Genomic DNA, 12,390 nt, shown 5'->3' with positions numbered 1-12,390 from the left:
TTTAAAAAACAATAATTATTTAGTAACACTAATATTTCTGGAATAATTAGTTTGACCACTGTTTGACCACAGTTTGACCAGATTTGACCAAAATTCAAAAAAACTGAAATAATTATTTAGTAACACTAATATTCTAGAGTAATTAGTTTGACCATTGTTTGACCACAGTTTGACCACAATTTGAAATTTTTTGAATTTTTTTGCCTCTCCAGATCTTAAAAGCCCCGTATCTTTTTTTTCTGTTAGGTTTTTGAGGATTTTGAGGTTTTTGATGATTTTGAAATTCGGATGCAACTTTTCGAGTAGATGATTTTTCATATAAAAAACTTGTTCATCCCAGTTCGTATGCAAAAGTTATGCCCATTTTAAGAAATTCCAGAGAGATTTGGCAAATAAAGTCAAAATTCATATTTGTTAATTTTCCCAACAACTAGACCACATATCACATGGGAAACTTATTTTATTTTATTTTTTTGACATTTCCATCATTTTCTTTTGTTTTTTCTAAAACTGAAAAGGCGGTCCAGGAGGGGTAGAGTTTGAAAATGGGCCCTTTAGTACCGGTTCGTGCCATGAACCGGTACTAATGCCTCAAAGCCCATTAGTACCGGTTGGTGCCACTAACCGGTACTAATGGGCATCGCACCCTTTAGTCCCGGTTCGTGGCACCAACCGGGACTAAAGGGCCCAAGTGAACCGGAACTAATGCCTTAGCCGCACGAACCGGGACCAATGCTCACATTAGTCCCGGTTCGTGACTGAACCGGGACTAATGTGAATATTGCCCTGTGACGAAAGCCCTGTTTTGTACTAGTGTCTTGACAATAGGGTCGGTTGGAATTTCCGGTTCACATACCTCCTAAATAAATAAAATATATGTCACGTTGGTTGGCATAATTTTCATAAACAATAAATGAAACAATAGTTATAAAGATAATATATACCACATCCGAATCATAGACAGGACGAGGGCCAACAGGGGCGGATACCAAAACCATCGCACTATATAATAACAAGCAATAAAATAGTAAGAAAATTAGACAAGTATATATCTCTAAAGCAAGAATTTTTTTCTTTCAGAAAGAAGATAAGAACAAGAGGCTCACCACGGTGGTGCCGGCAACGAGATCGGCACGGGCGATCGATGACAGTGAAGACGGGGACGGGGCGTGACGGGCCGCTAATATAAACCTAGACAAACCTTGGGAAAAATAGAGTTCGGAGGTCGTGCTTCGAGAGGAGAAAGCTTAACTAGTGTGGCTCGGGCATTTCATCGAACACCTCATGTGCATAGGAGGTGAGCTAGAGCACCACAAAGCCCTCCCCTCCCTGGCCAGAGAAAAACAGAGCAGTGTAGTGCTCTGCTCGCGGGCGAGGGGTATATATAGGCACCTCAATGGTCCCGGTTCGTGGCACAAACCGGGACTAAAGGGCAGCCTGTTGTCCCGGTTCAAGCCACCAACCGGGACCAATGGTGGTGGACCAGGAGCCAGGCCCATTGGTCCCGGTTCGTCGCACCAACCGGGACCAAAAGTCCAAACGAACCGGGACCAATGGCCCACGTGGCCCGGCCGGCCTCCTGGGCTCACGAACCGGGACCAATGCCCCCACGGGTCCCGGTTCTGGACTGGGCTGACCCGGCCTAGACCAAAGCCCCTTTTTCTACTAGTGCAAGCTTCGTCACTACCGGTTGTAGTGCTCAAGTTGGCTGTGATCTATCACTTGTTGAAAAATTCGTTGGTGATGGTACATCCTCTACCAAGATTGTAATCGGCAACTGTGCGCGAGTCTTTAAGATATCTGCTACCGTAGACCAATTCATGACGAAACCCCTCAGGAATAGATGCCTTATCCTTGATCCTGCCCTTGACAGTCGCAATGGTGTCGGATCTCGCAACCTCCACGGTTATGATCTGCCCCCCGGGGACCCTGGCAAAGATTTGCATATTCTGCATGGTGGACGACTGTGCCTCCAGCCTATCGATGAACACTTCGGTCAGTGCATTCTTCGAAGCTAGCACGGCTCGCAGCAGTGCAACAGCCTGCAAGAATAACGGAAATCATTGGCAAAACCCCCAAACAAACTTAATTTACCCATTATTAGTCACTCCCTCCGTTCCATTTCAGTGTTAGATACATCCGTTTGAGCGACAAATAATATGGAACTGAGGGAATATATGTGCTAATTTACAAGCTAGATTACCTCCTGCTTCCCTAGGGTAATGTCCGTCTCCACTCTCCAGTACCATAGCCTTGTTCCTCCCAGACCAATACTTCATCACAGACATGGCAGTTGCCTGATGTATAAGCAGATCATCACCTACGACGTACTTTCGGTCCTCGACAATCTCAGGGTGGAAGCAGTAGCGTGCTAGCTCTGGCATCGTGTCCTTTCGACACCGACAATCAAGCGGTCGGCACCGATCGGACAAGATGTTGCTCAAAATGTCAAACGGCATAATGCTTGGATCCAGTAACATCACACCAGGGAGGCCACCTGTGAAGCACCCAGCACTGTGCCAGCTCCTGTGTTCTTGATCACGCAGCTCACAGGGTAAGTCAAGAAACCCATGAGCAGGTCCACGAACTCACGGTTGCATTCAGCATACATGACCTTCTTTTTATAGGTGTCAAAATCTTGATCTTGCTTTCTGGGAAAGAACCTGCGGAATCTTGATCGGACGGTGGATTTTTCCGGTTGATGCTCGGTTTTGCAGTAGCATGAGAAGCCTTGCCATCAGGTTCATTTGTTAGGAATGCATCACCGAGCACAGTATCTGATGAAAGGCAGGCCTTCAGCATGGATGAAACCTAAATCGTAATTAAGCCCAGATATTAGAAAAAAAGAGAGGGGCTTCTACTCTGATTTGTATATACTAGTACTCTACTGATTAAATCAATCGTCTTACACTGTGCCAGCTGACGGTCACTTCGAGCTCCTCAAAGCCATGGGCGATTCCATTAGAACCGAACGCCTGAGGCAACGACTGTATGACTCCGGTAGATGCTGGCTTGACTGTCATGTCATCACTGATCACAAACCGTCCTGTGCCACGTACAAACGTCTCTTTTCTGACCACTTGCCCGTAGTCGTAGACATGCAACACTCTGGCCATAACTAGCCAACACTTGCAAGACCCGTTAGGAGCTTTGTCGCAGTACTTGCTAGCTGACTTACAGTCCCTGACAATGAGATTTAACTTAATTAGTCAAGCTAATCATGAAGAATAACTGAAATGACACGTAGATCATACTAGATATGTATGCATACTGGAACTCATCGTTGTGAGCAGGCGTGAGAAGCATGCCATGGCAGGCCTCGACCTTTAGCAGACCACTGTTCCTGAGGCGGTCCACGCTGTCGCAGAGGTTGGAGAGGCACCCCGGCGATGGCTCGCCTTGTGCGCGGGACTGGAGGGCGGACAGCGGCAGCGTGAGGAAGGAGAGGAGAACGTCGACAAAGTCGGAACCGGCGTCGGCGAACACCACGCGATTCCGCGACCTGTCCACGGCGAGCTTGATCTTGATGGCAGCCATAGCTCAGATGGACTCGAAGGGGCGAGGCGACGGGATGCTGGTGACCGCTTGCGGCGTGTTTAAGTACTGCCGGAGAGGAGGAGATCACGTTCCCACGCATGGGGAATCGAGCTAGTGATTATAGTGTGACGTCTTGGGAGCTTGGAGAGTCGCCATGGGTAATCAAGACTGGTCGCCGAATCCAATGAGGCCAAGCTCAAACAGCGGGCAAATTGACCGTTGTAAGAGCATCTCCAACGGGCCGTGCTTCGCACCGCGCGCTAGAAACGAGTATGCCGCGCGCTTCGGCTGGTTTAGCGCGGCCGCCAGCGCTGGCTCCAACAGCCGCGCTATAATGCAGCGCGCGTGCGCCGCTCCAGCAGCGCGCAAAAATACAGCGCGCGCGGCACGCACAAACCACATATACATTTCAAATAGAAGCAAAAATGAAACAAATAAAATATATCAACAATAAATAATTCAATATCGTTATCATTACAACCCAAACAAATAGTTTATCGTTCAGTACAACGAATATTGTAATAAATACAACAAATAGTTCATGAACAATACAATTTCGAATGCAGAAATCATGCTCTTTGTCGTCCATGCCATGCCCACCACTCTTCAATCAGATCCTTCTGAAGTTCATTGTGCGTTGCGGGACGCCGAATGGCATGATAGGAGGCAACAAAACGGGCTACCCTTTCAGCCCTCCGCCGCACTCGCACGGGATGTCCCAAGAGCTCATACTGTGAGTAGTCTAAATCTTGGCCACGTTCATTCTCGATGATCATGTTGTGCATGATCACACAATCGTGCATGATGTACCAAAGCATTTTTTGATCCCAAAATCAGCCGGTCCTCTCACAATAGCAAATTGGGCTTGCAAAATCCCAAATGCTCTCTCCACATCTTTTCTAGCCGCCGCCTGAGCATTGTGGAAATCAAGATTTTTCTTACCTTCCGGCTTTTTCAACGACTTCACGAAGGTTTGCCACTTTGGATAGATGCCATCCGCTAGATAATAGCCGTGGTTGTACGTACGACCATTTGCTACAAACTGCACCGGTGACAACTCACCATTTGCAATCTTATTCATCAGTGGTGACCGGTTGACAACATTGATGTCATTCAGAGATCCAGGCATTCCAAAGAATGCATGCCAAATCCAAGTCTCCTGGTCGGCCACCGCTTCAAGGATTATAGTGGAACCCTTTTTTTGGCCGTGGAATTGCCCATGCCATGCCTTTGGACAATTCTTCCAACTCCAATGCATGCAATCTATTGAGCCAAGCATGCCAGGAAAGCCGCGAGCTTTGTCCATCGCCAATAGCCTTGCGACGTCTTCAGCATTGGGTGATCTCAAATACTCCTCGCCAAACACTTGCACAATTACCACTGCAAAGCGCTTGACACACATGATGGCTTGGCTCTCACCCATAGCCAAGTGATCATCAACTAGATCAGGCGGGATACCGTATGCCAACATACGCAAAGCGGCTGTCACCTTCTGAAAGGTGCTATGCCCGAGCTGTCCGGCGGCATTCCTCCTTTTCTGAAAAAACGGTCATGGATCGCTAGTTTTTCTGCAATGCGCCTGAACAAGTCGGTGCTCATCCTAAACCGGCGACGAAAATACGACTCTGGGTATGTGGGATTCTCCACAAAATAGTGCCTCATCAATATGTTATGGGCATCAATCCTATCTCTCCAAATTTTCTACCGACCCATAACCGAACCACCGTGCTTCGGTTTTTTATTGATATGCATAGCTAGGATCATTGCAAGATCCTCCTCCTCTTCCATATCAAATTCTTCTTCGGAAGAATCATACGACTAACTCATCTACAATGTTCAATACTATACTATAAAAACTACAATTAAAAACATGCACCAAATTCATGAAGTTTGAGCAATACATACCTTGTAGGCGTTTTGCCGAACACCTTGTGGGCGCGGCGTGGCAGCGAGCGCTCGGGCGCTGTTCCTCGGACGACGGGCGCGCGTGAGGGCCGGCGGGACTAGGAGGGGGGCGGAAGCGCGGCGGCGCGGGGATAGGCGGGGGAAGCGCCGGAACGGTCGCCGGGGGCGCGGGCGGCGGCGGCGGCGCGGCCGGATGGGGGTGGAAGTGGGAGAGGAGAGAGTGCGGCGCGAGCGCTGTAGTGTGCCACGCGCGAAAGCGGGCGCCCCAAATACACCGCGCGGGATACCGTATCGGACCGCGCGCCCAACTCGTTTTAGCGCGCGCGCTGTTTTTGCGCGCCCGCTGGAGCAACCCGCCGCGTTGCGCGCGCGCTAAAACGCCCACTTTTACGGCACGGCGCTAGTTTAGCGCCTGTTGGAGATGCTCTAAGTTTGCCACACTTTTTCGGTCTAAAGAGCTAAGAGCAGACTCCTTAAAACACACAAAACTTTAAAATAATTGTTGGTTTATAGTTTTAGATGGAAAAATCCATCCAAATAGAACCTGTAAACGACTCAGACCATAATATATTTTCAGGAGCGCGGAAAACATCTTCACCAAACCTGTGAAAATAAAGATTACGGAGCCAACCCGAGGGTGTCCTGTATATGCGAAAGACCGTTGAGTCCAACTGCCATCGAAACCTTCATGGCTCGCTCCCGGCCGCCGCCCTGCTCATCCGGGCCGCCGGCGCCCCGCCCGTCCTGGCCACCGCCCATCCCATCCTTGTCCCGCTCGGCGCCGCGCTGCTGGGCCTCTCCGGCCTCTTCTTGCTGGCCACGCTCGCCAGTGTCGCGCCCGTCACGCTGGCCGTCGCGGGCTCGCTGACCGTGGACACGGGCAAGAGGAAGAAGAAGGCGTGGGAAAAAAATATAAGCGAATATTGGGCTTTACAGTTTATGTTTGAGGGGTTTGTTCGGCCGCAGCTCAAATCGACCCTTAAAATGTGTTTTCCGTGAATTGAAAAACGCGTTTTCAGTTAAGTGATTGAAGGGGTCTACTAGAGATGCTCTAATCGTCTCCTCCGGCGCGGTCGTGACGTTGGATGTTGTCTGTGAGAGAAAGGGATGGGGATGACATGTACCAGGCACCCTCGCTTCCACATCAGCGTGTAGTGCTTCGTCCGTACGTTGTGCCCGTAAGTGTAGCATTATTGTTCTCATATAAAGTCCAAGATCCACAACGACTCTGGGTACGTTTACGACTTCATCATCTCTACTCTCGCGCCTCAAGGAACCAGCACGACAAGCTCGACTACGCAGTGGTGGCCGAGCGCATACGTGGTCATGGCTGACATTTCCCTCTTCGAAGGTAAGCTCTACTCCCTCTCTTTCAGTTTATAGGGCGTGCGCGTATTCTTAGGTCATCAATTTAACCAACCTAATACAAGTCATATATTACAAAAAATATATCAATATAAACTTTAGATGTTCTATTTTCAAACGGCATAATTTTTGTGTTATATAGTTTACATTATGATAATAAAATTGGCAACCTAGATATACGCGTAGGACTTGTAAACTGAGACGGAGGAAGTACATACTTACCACAGGAGAGGATCTCCTTGTCCTAGATGCCAACGAGGGCATGGACCTCCGCCCCATACAGAGTAACCAAACAGACGACCACGGGGATGTGAACATAAAGAAGAACTACTACCTCGTTGCTTCCGGTGACCAACTGCTAATGGTGAAACGAATGATCAATTTACCGTCGACAGACACAAAATCCAGGGTGTTTTTTGCGCAAATCAGTTCAACCCCCGCGTCGCCCCCCGCTCGGGCGACTCGGGTGGCTCCCCAACCCTAGCCGCCGTCGGGGCCTAGCTCATCTTCCTCCCTTCCTCACGCCGCCGCCGGAGGACGCCGCCGGCTTGCGCCCGGAGGCCGACGGCGGTGGCGGGGGCCCTTCCTCCCTCCCGCGTCTCAGGGGTGGCGGGGCCCCAATATGCGTGGAGGTGCGGCCGATCTAGAAGCGACGGCGATGACTTCGACGGCGGCGGCGGTCGGCCTGGCCTCGGGCCACGGGCGGCTCCTTGCGGTGTCTGGCCTGGATCGGGCGGTGGCGCGATGCGGTCTTTGGCGGTATGTCATCTGGCCTTAGATCGGCGAAGGTGTCGAGGGCCTGGTGGACTGCTTGGCGGCACCTCTGGCAGATCTGTTCTGGCTGGTGTAGCCAGTGGTGGTGGTCATCTTCTTTATCGGAGGTGGCCGGCCAGAGGCTTGGTGATCGGATTTCGAGATCCATCATCTAGTCCCGGCTGCGAGTTGGGGAGACATGGTTGCCGGTGAAAACCGAGTCGATGGCAGGCGATGGCGGCGGTCTACGCCGTTACCTTGATGAAGGCATCGTCATGTAACTATTGTCGACCCACTCGTGCTGCTCCGGGTGAAACCCTAGGATCTGGTGTTCCAGATTGGACGATGGCGGCACTGCGGCGTCGTTTCTCTCTTGGAAGCATCGTTTGTGGAGCAGCTGGAAGTCAGAGGCAGGAGGTGGAGCGGCTTCGTCTTGCACGGAGCTTCGGTGGAGATGTCAAGTTATGCCTGACCGACAGGTGCTACGCTTTGTCATGCCTGGTTGGCAGGTGCTACGCACGACAGATCTTCCAAAGACTTCAAGCTGTGTCGGCTGATGGTACTTGGCAGCATGGTGCTGAGGTGTATCAGTGGCGACCGCGACGTGCTCAGCTGTTTGCGCGCAGGGAGGAGGTGCCATTGGGCGCCGTGGTGGCGTCGACGATAGCTGAACCGAGCAAAGTTAATGCATCAGTACAGTTCTGAAAATGGAGCGGTGGCAGTTGGCGGCGGCGGCCTCTGAGAGCACGCCGGACCGGTGAGTGACCCATACCCGGCAGACGTTCTGGATGGGGGCTCAGATCATAGATGTTAGGTTTGGCTGCGATGTCTGTTTGGTATTAGGCCCAGACTATCAGAATCCCTTCATCAATTAGATAGGAGTAGCGACAGATGTTGCCTAGACGGTGGCTTTAGTATTACTGTTGTATTACTTTGTAAGGTCTTGTGTGAATAATTAATAAATAGTTGCATGCATCATCCAGATACAGAGGCCGGGGGTCTTCCTCCTTTTCTATAAAAAAAAAACACAGAATCCAGAAGCGGAGTGGCCGGTTCGAGGTGTTCAAGGCGGCAGACCCGAGGGGCAGCCATACACGGTGGATAAGGGTCGACAACTTGATGGGGCGCGCGCTCTTCGTCAGCGAAGGCTACCCCAAGTCTCTCCCAATCGCAGACTCTGCTATTGGAATTCGAGGAGATTGCATCACTTTGTGACAAATGACGATGACACAGGCTCTGATAAGAAGATTTGTGAGAGGCCCTTTCTCGACTCCGGTGTGTACAACATGAGAGACAAGACAGTGACGCCTTTGCCCTTGGAGACGGCGCCTGCAACACACGAGGGTCCATGGCCTTCAACTTGGATTTTTCCACAAACTTGAATTAGTCCGCTTACAGTTTTGTTATTCCACTCATGTTATACAGAAACCAGTTGAACCTGTCATTCAGATGTATTGGGTCCTACTCCTACCATTACTTCAGCTGGTGGTTTCAAATATTATGTGAGTTTCTCAGATGATCTTAGCCGTTTTACGTGGATTTATCTACATAAGCTCAAGTGCGATGCTTAACAAACTTTTTATACCTTCGAAAAACTTTATAACTGTTCAATCAGATTCATCATCTCAATTGCCATTTCGGGAAGGAGGGCATTACTCATCGACTCCCCAACCACCACCACACGAGCCAGCGAAATGGCAAATTGGCCAGCGATTACCCAGAATGCCACAATGGGTTGTTTGCATATACTACGTACGATCTAGCTAGCTTCCCTACTGAATTACCCTTTTCACAGTCATGATTTAAACACATTGCATGATATTTAACAAGTTTTTTTTTGTAAATCCCTTTTGCGTTTGTTTCTCAAAATGTGAAGCTGGAGGGATTCAAAAGGTTGGACGAGAAGTCCACCGCCATTGACCTTGCTTACGGGGTTGTGGGTAAAGACCTGTCTAAGATGCTCACCATGTTTTGTGGCTCTGAACAGAAACTACTTGTTGGACGGGCTGAATATAAATGAATAATTGAAGGGAAGCTGGTTATTGTAACTTAGTTGTGTAAGCTTTCTTGTTGCCTCTGTTTGTGTGAACAGTATTTCTCGCCATTTATGTTTTTTCAGGAAATAACCTGTCAGTGTGAATAATATCGTCGAGGAGTTGATTTGGGGTCTAGAGAATGCCATGCCTACTTTATTGCCCGAAGAAGCATCGGAGCATGAAGGACTACCGCGCCCCCAGGGGGACATGATTAATCCTTTTCTTACGTCAATATGGCTTTGTCGTCAAAGAAGACTTGGTGAGGCTAATTAACCACTTGTCCTTATTTCTGACACGCCATATTCTCTGCTTTATTGTTTCATTGTGATGCAATTTTAGTCCTTTTCTTTTCAGCATGCTTCGCAACTGTGAATAAGTCTTCTTTGGTTGTTTCTGATTGATTGTGTGCTTGTAATGCTTTATTGCCAACGGACTAAGTTATGCATAGACATACTGTTTGTATTGTGAATTGAAATTTAACATAAAGTTTTTTAGATTTTTTTGCCTTTTCTTATTTCTTTCAGTGATGAAACAAATGCTCATGTTTATCCAGGTTACTGACAGCATTGTTGAGAGGGCTCGTTCTTGTATCATCTCGAGTTACATGAATGGCACTACTTGGAGTTATTGTGCAGTTCTATAAAAGAAATTCATTGATGTATTATCTATCTCTCACTAAGAGTTGGATTTGTGCGACTTGCGGAAACGTCTTACCTCGATGTGAGGGGACGTGTTGCATGTTATAGGCAGGGGCGCAGGATCCCTGATAGCGCATACATACGGTTGAGAGAGAATCGGGAGTACAACTTGGAGGAGAAGAATAGGAGAGATAAGGCTAAGCTAGTTACAACAGAAAAGAGATAACAAGCCGGCCTAACAACCTCTCTACGTATCTATGTTGATCTCCACGAAATACTTGAGTCCTGTACGTATACGCCTTGTTTGACACCCTCCCTTAATCACAACTTCATTAAGTTGAGATTATGCTTGAAGTCTTCGAAACTCCTTATAGGCAAGGCTTTTGTAAACCCATCTGCCACTTGATCCCGTGAATGGATGAAACGAATGTCCAAGAGTTTTTCAGCAACTCTTTCTCTGACAAAGTGAAAATCTATCTCAATGTGTTTTGTTCTGGCATGAAACACTGGATTTGCAGACAGGTAGGTGGCACCAAGGTTATCACACCATAAGCATGGAGCCTGAGAGCTTTTCACAGCCAACTCCTTTAAGATAGACTATACCCATATGATTTCTGCCGTTGCATTGGCCAAAGCCTTGTATTCTGCTTCAGTACTAGACCTGGAGACTGTAGCTTGTTTTCTGGCACACCATGATATGATATTGGGTCCAAAAAATACTGCAAAGCCACCAGTTGAGCATTTGTCATCCAAACATCCTGCCCAATCTGAGTCAGAAAAAGCACTGACAAGAGCAGAAGGTGACTTGCTGAAATTTAGACCAATATTCAGAGTATATTTGACATATCTGACAATGCGCTTGGCAGCAGTCATGTGAACTGTAGTGGGTGCATGTAGGAACTGACATACTTTGTTGACAACAAAGGAGATGTCTGGCCTGGTCAATGTTAAGTACTGAAGTGCACCTACAAGACTTCTGTATTTTGTACTGTCCTCTGGACTTAAGAGTGTTCCCTCTGTAAGAGATAATTTTTCTGTACTAGAGAGAGGAGTGGGAGTGGGTTTACAACCTTGCAAGCCTACCTTCCTTACCAAATCTGTTGCATATTTTTCCTGAGAGAGATGTAGCCCATCCTTGTGCTGCTTCACCTCAATTCCTAGGAAGTAGTGTAATTCTCCTAGATCCTGGAGAGCAAATTCTGCACCTAAATCCTTCAAGAGTCCTGATATTGCCTCATCAGATGAACTTGTGACAATAATATCATCAACATATATAAGGACAAACATGGAGGTGTGAACTTGTTATAAATGAACAAGGAGGTGTCAGATTTGGAGGGGACAAAACCAAGTGTCTGCATCTTTTTACTGAGACGGGAATACCATGCCCTTGGAGCTTGTTTCAGTCCGTATAATGCTTTATCTGACTTGCACACATGAGAAGGTGTACGTTTGTTTTCAAACCCAGGAGGTTGTTTCATGTACACTTCCTCTTCCAGAACACTATGGAGAAACACGTTCTGTACATCTAACTGTCGAAGGCTCCATCCTCTGGAAACAACAATAGACAACACAAGACGAATGGTAGCAGCTTTTACAACTGGACTAAAGGTGTCCTCATAGTCTATGCCATACTGTTGTTTGAAGCCTTTCGCAACAAGTCTAGCCTTATAACGATCAATGGTTCCGTCAGACTTTCTCTTAATTCTGAATACCCAGTACTTGCAATCAATGAGGTTTTTACCTTGCTGTGGAGGAACCAAGTGCCATGTTTTGTTTCTCTCAAGAGCCTTATATTCTTCAAACATTGCCTTTTTCCACTTTTCATCACCGAGAGCCTCTTCAATTGTGTGGGGCTCACCTCGTTCACCTGTAGAACAAACTAGGCCATATTTGGTTATGTTTTTATAATTTTTCGGTTGAATTACCCCTTGCTGTAGCCTTGTGCGGCGTTGCGGTGTTGCAACAGGATCCTTAGCGGCAGAGGATCCCACAGGAGCCAAGTCAGCAGCAGCGCTCGAGGAGGATCCGCCTGCCGCTGCCGGTTCGGTGCGAACGGGATCTTCTGTGGCAGCAACTCGAGGCGATGGTGAGGAAGGGGCCGCAGAAGATCCGGGGCAGCCGCTCGGCTCATCATGAGCCCGTGATGGCGCGGGCCC

General features: G+C 48.3%; 1 pseudogene; it reads right to left on the bottom strand.

Moving 5' to 3' along the window:
- Positions 1 to 1,718: 1,718 nt before the first annotated feature.
- Positions 1,719 to 3,537, bottom strand: LOC123121025 (uncharacterized; annotated as a pseudogene).
- Positions 3,538 to 12,390: the final 8,853 nt, after the last annotated feature.

Source organism: Triticum aestivum, chromosome 5D (assembly GCF_018294505.1).
Source record: "Triticum aestivum cultivar Chinese Spring chromosome 5D, IWGSC CS RefSeq v2.1, whole genome shotgun sequence".
In the NCBI taxonomy this organism is placed as follows: Eukaryota; Viridiplantae; Streptophyta; class Magnoliopsida; order Poales; family Poaceae; genus Triticum; species Triticum aestivum.
This window is presented reverse-complemented; position numbering and strand designations above follow the sequence as displayed.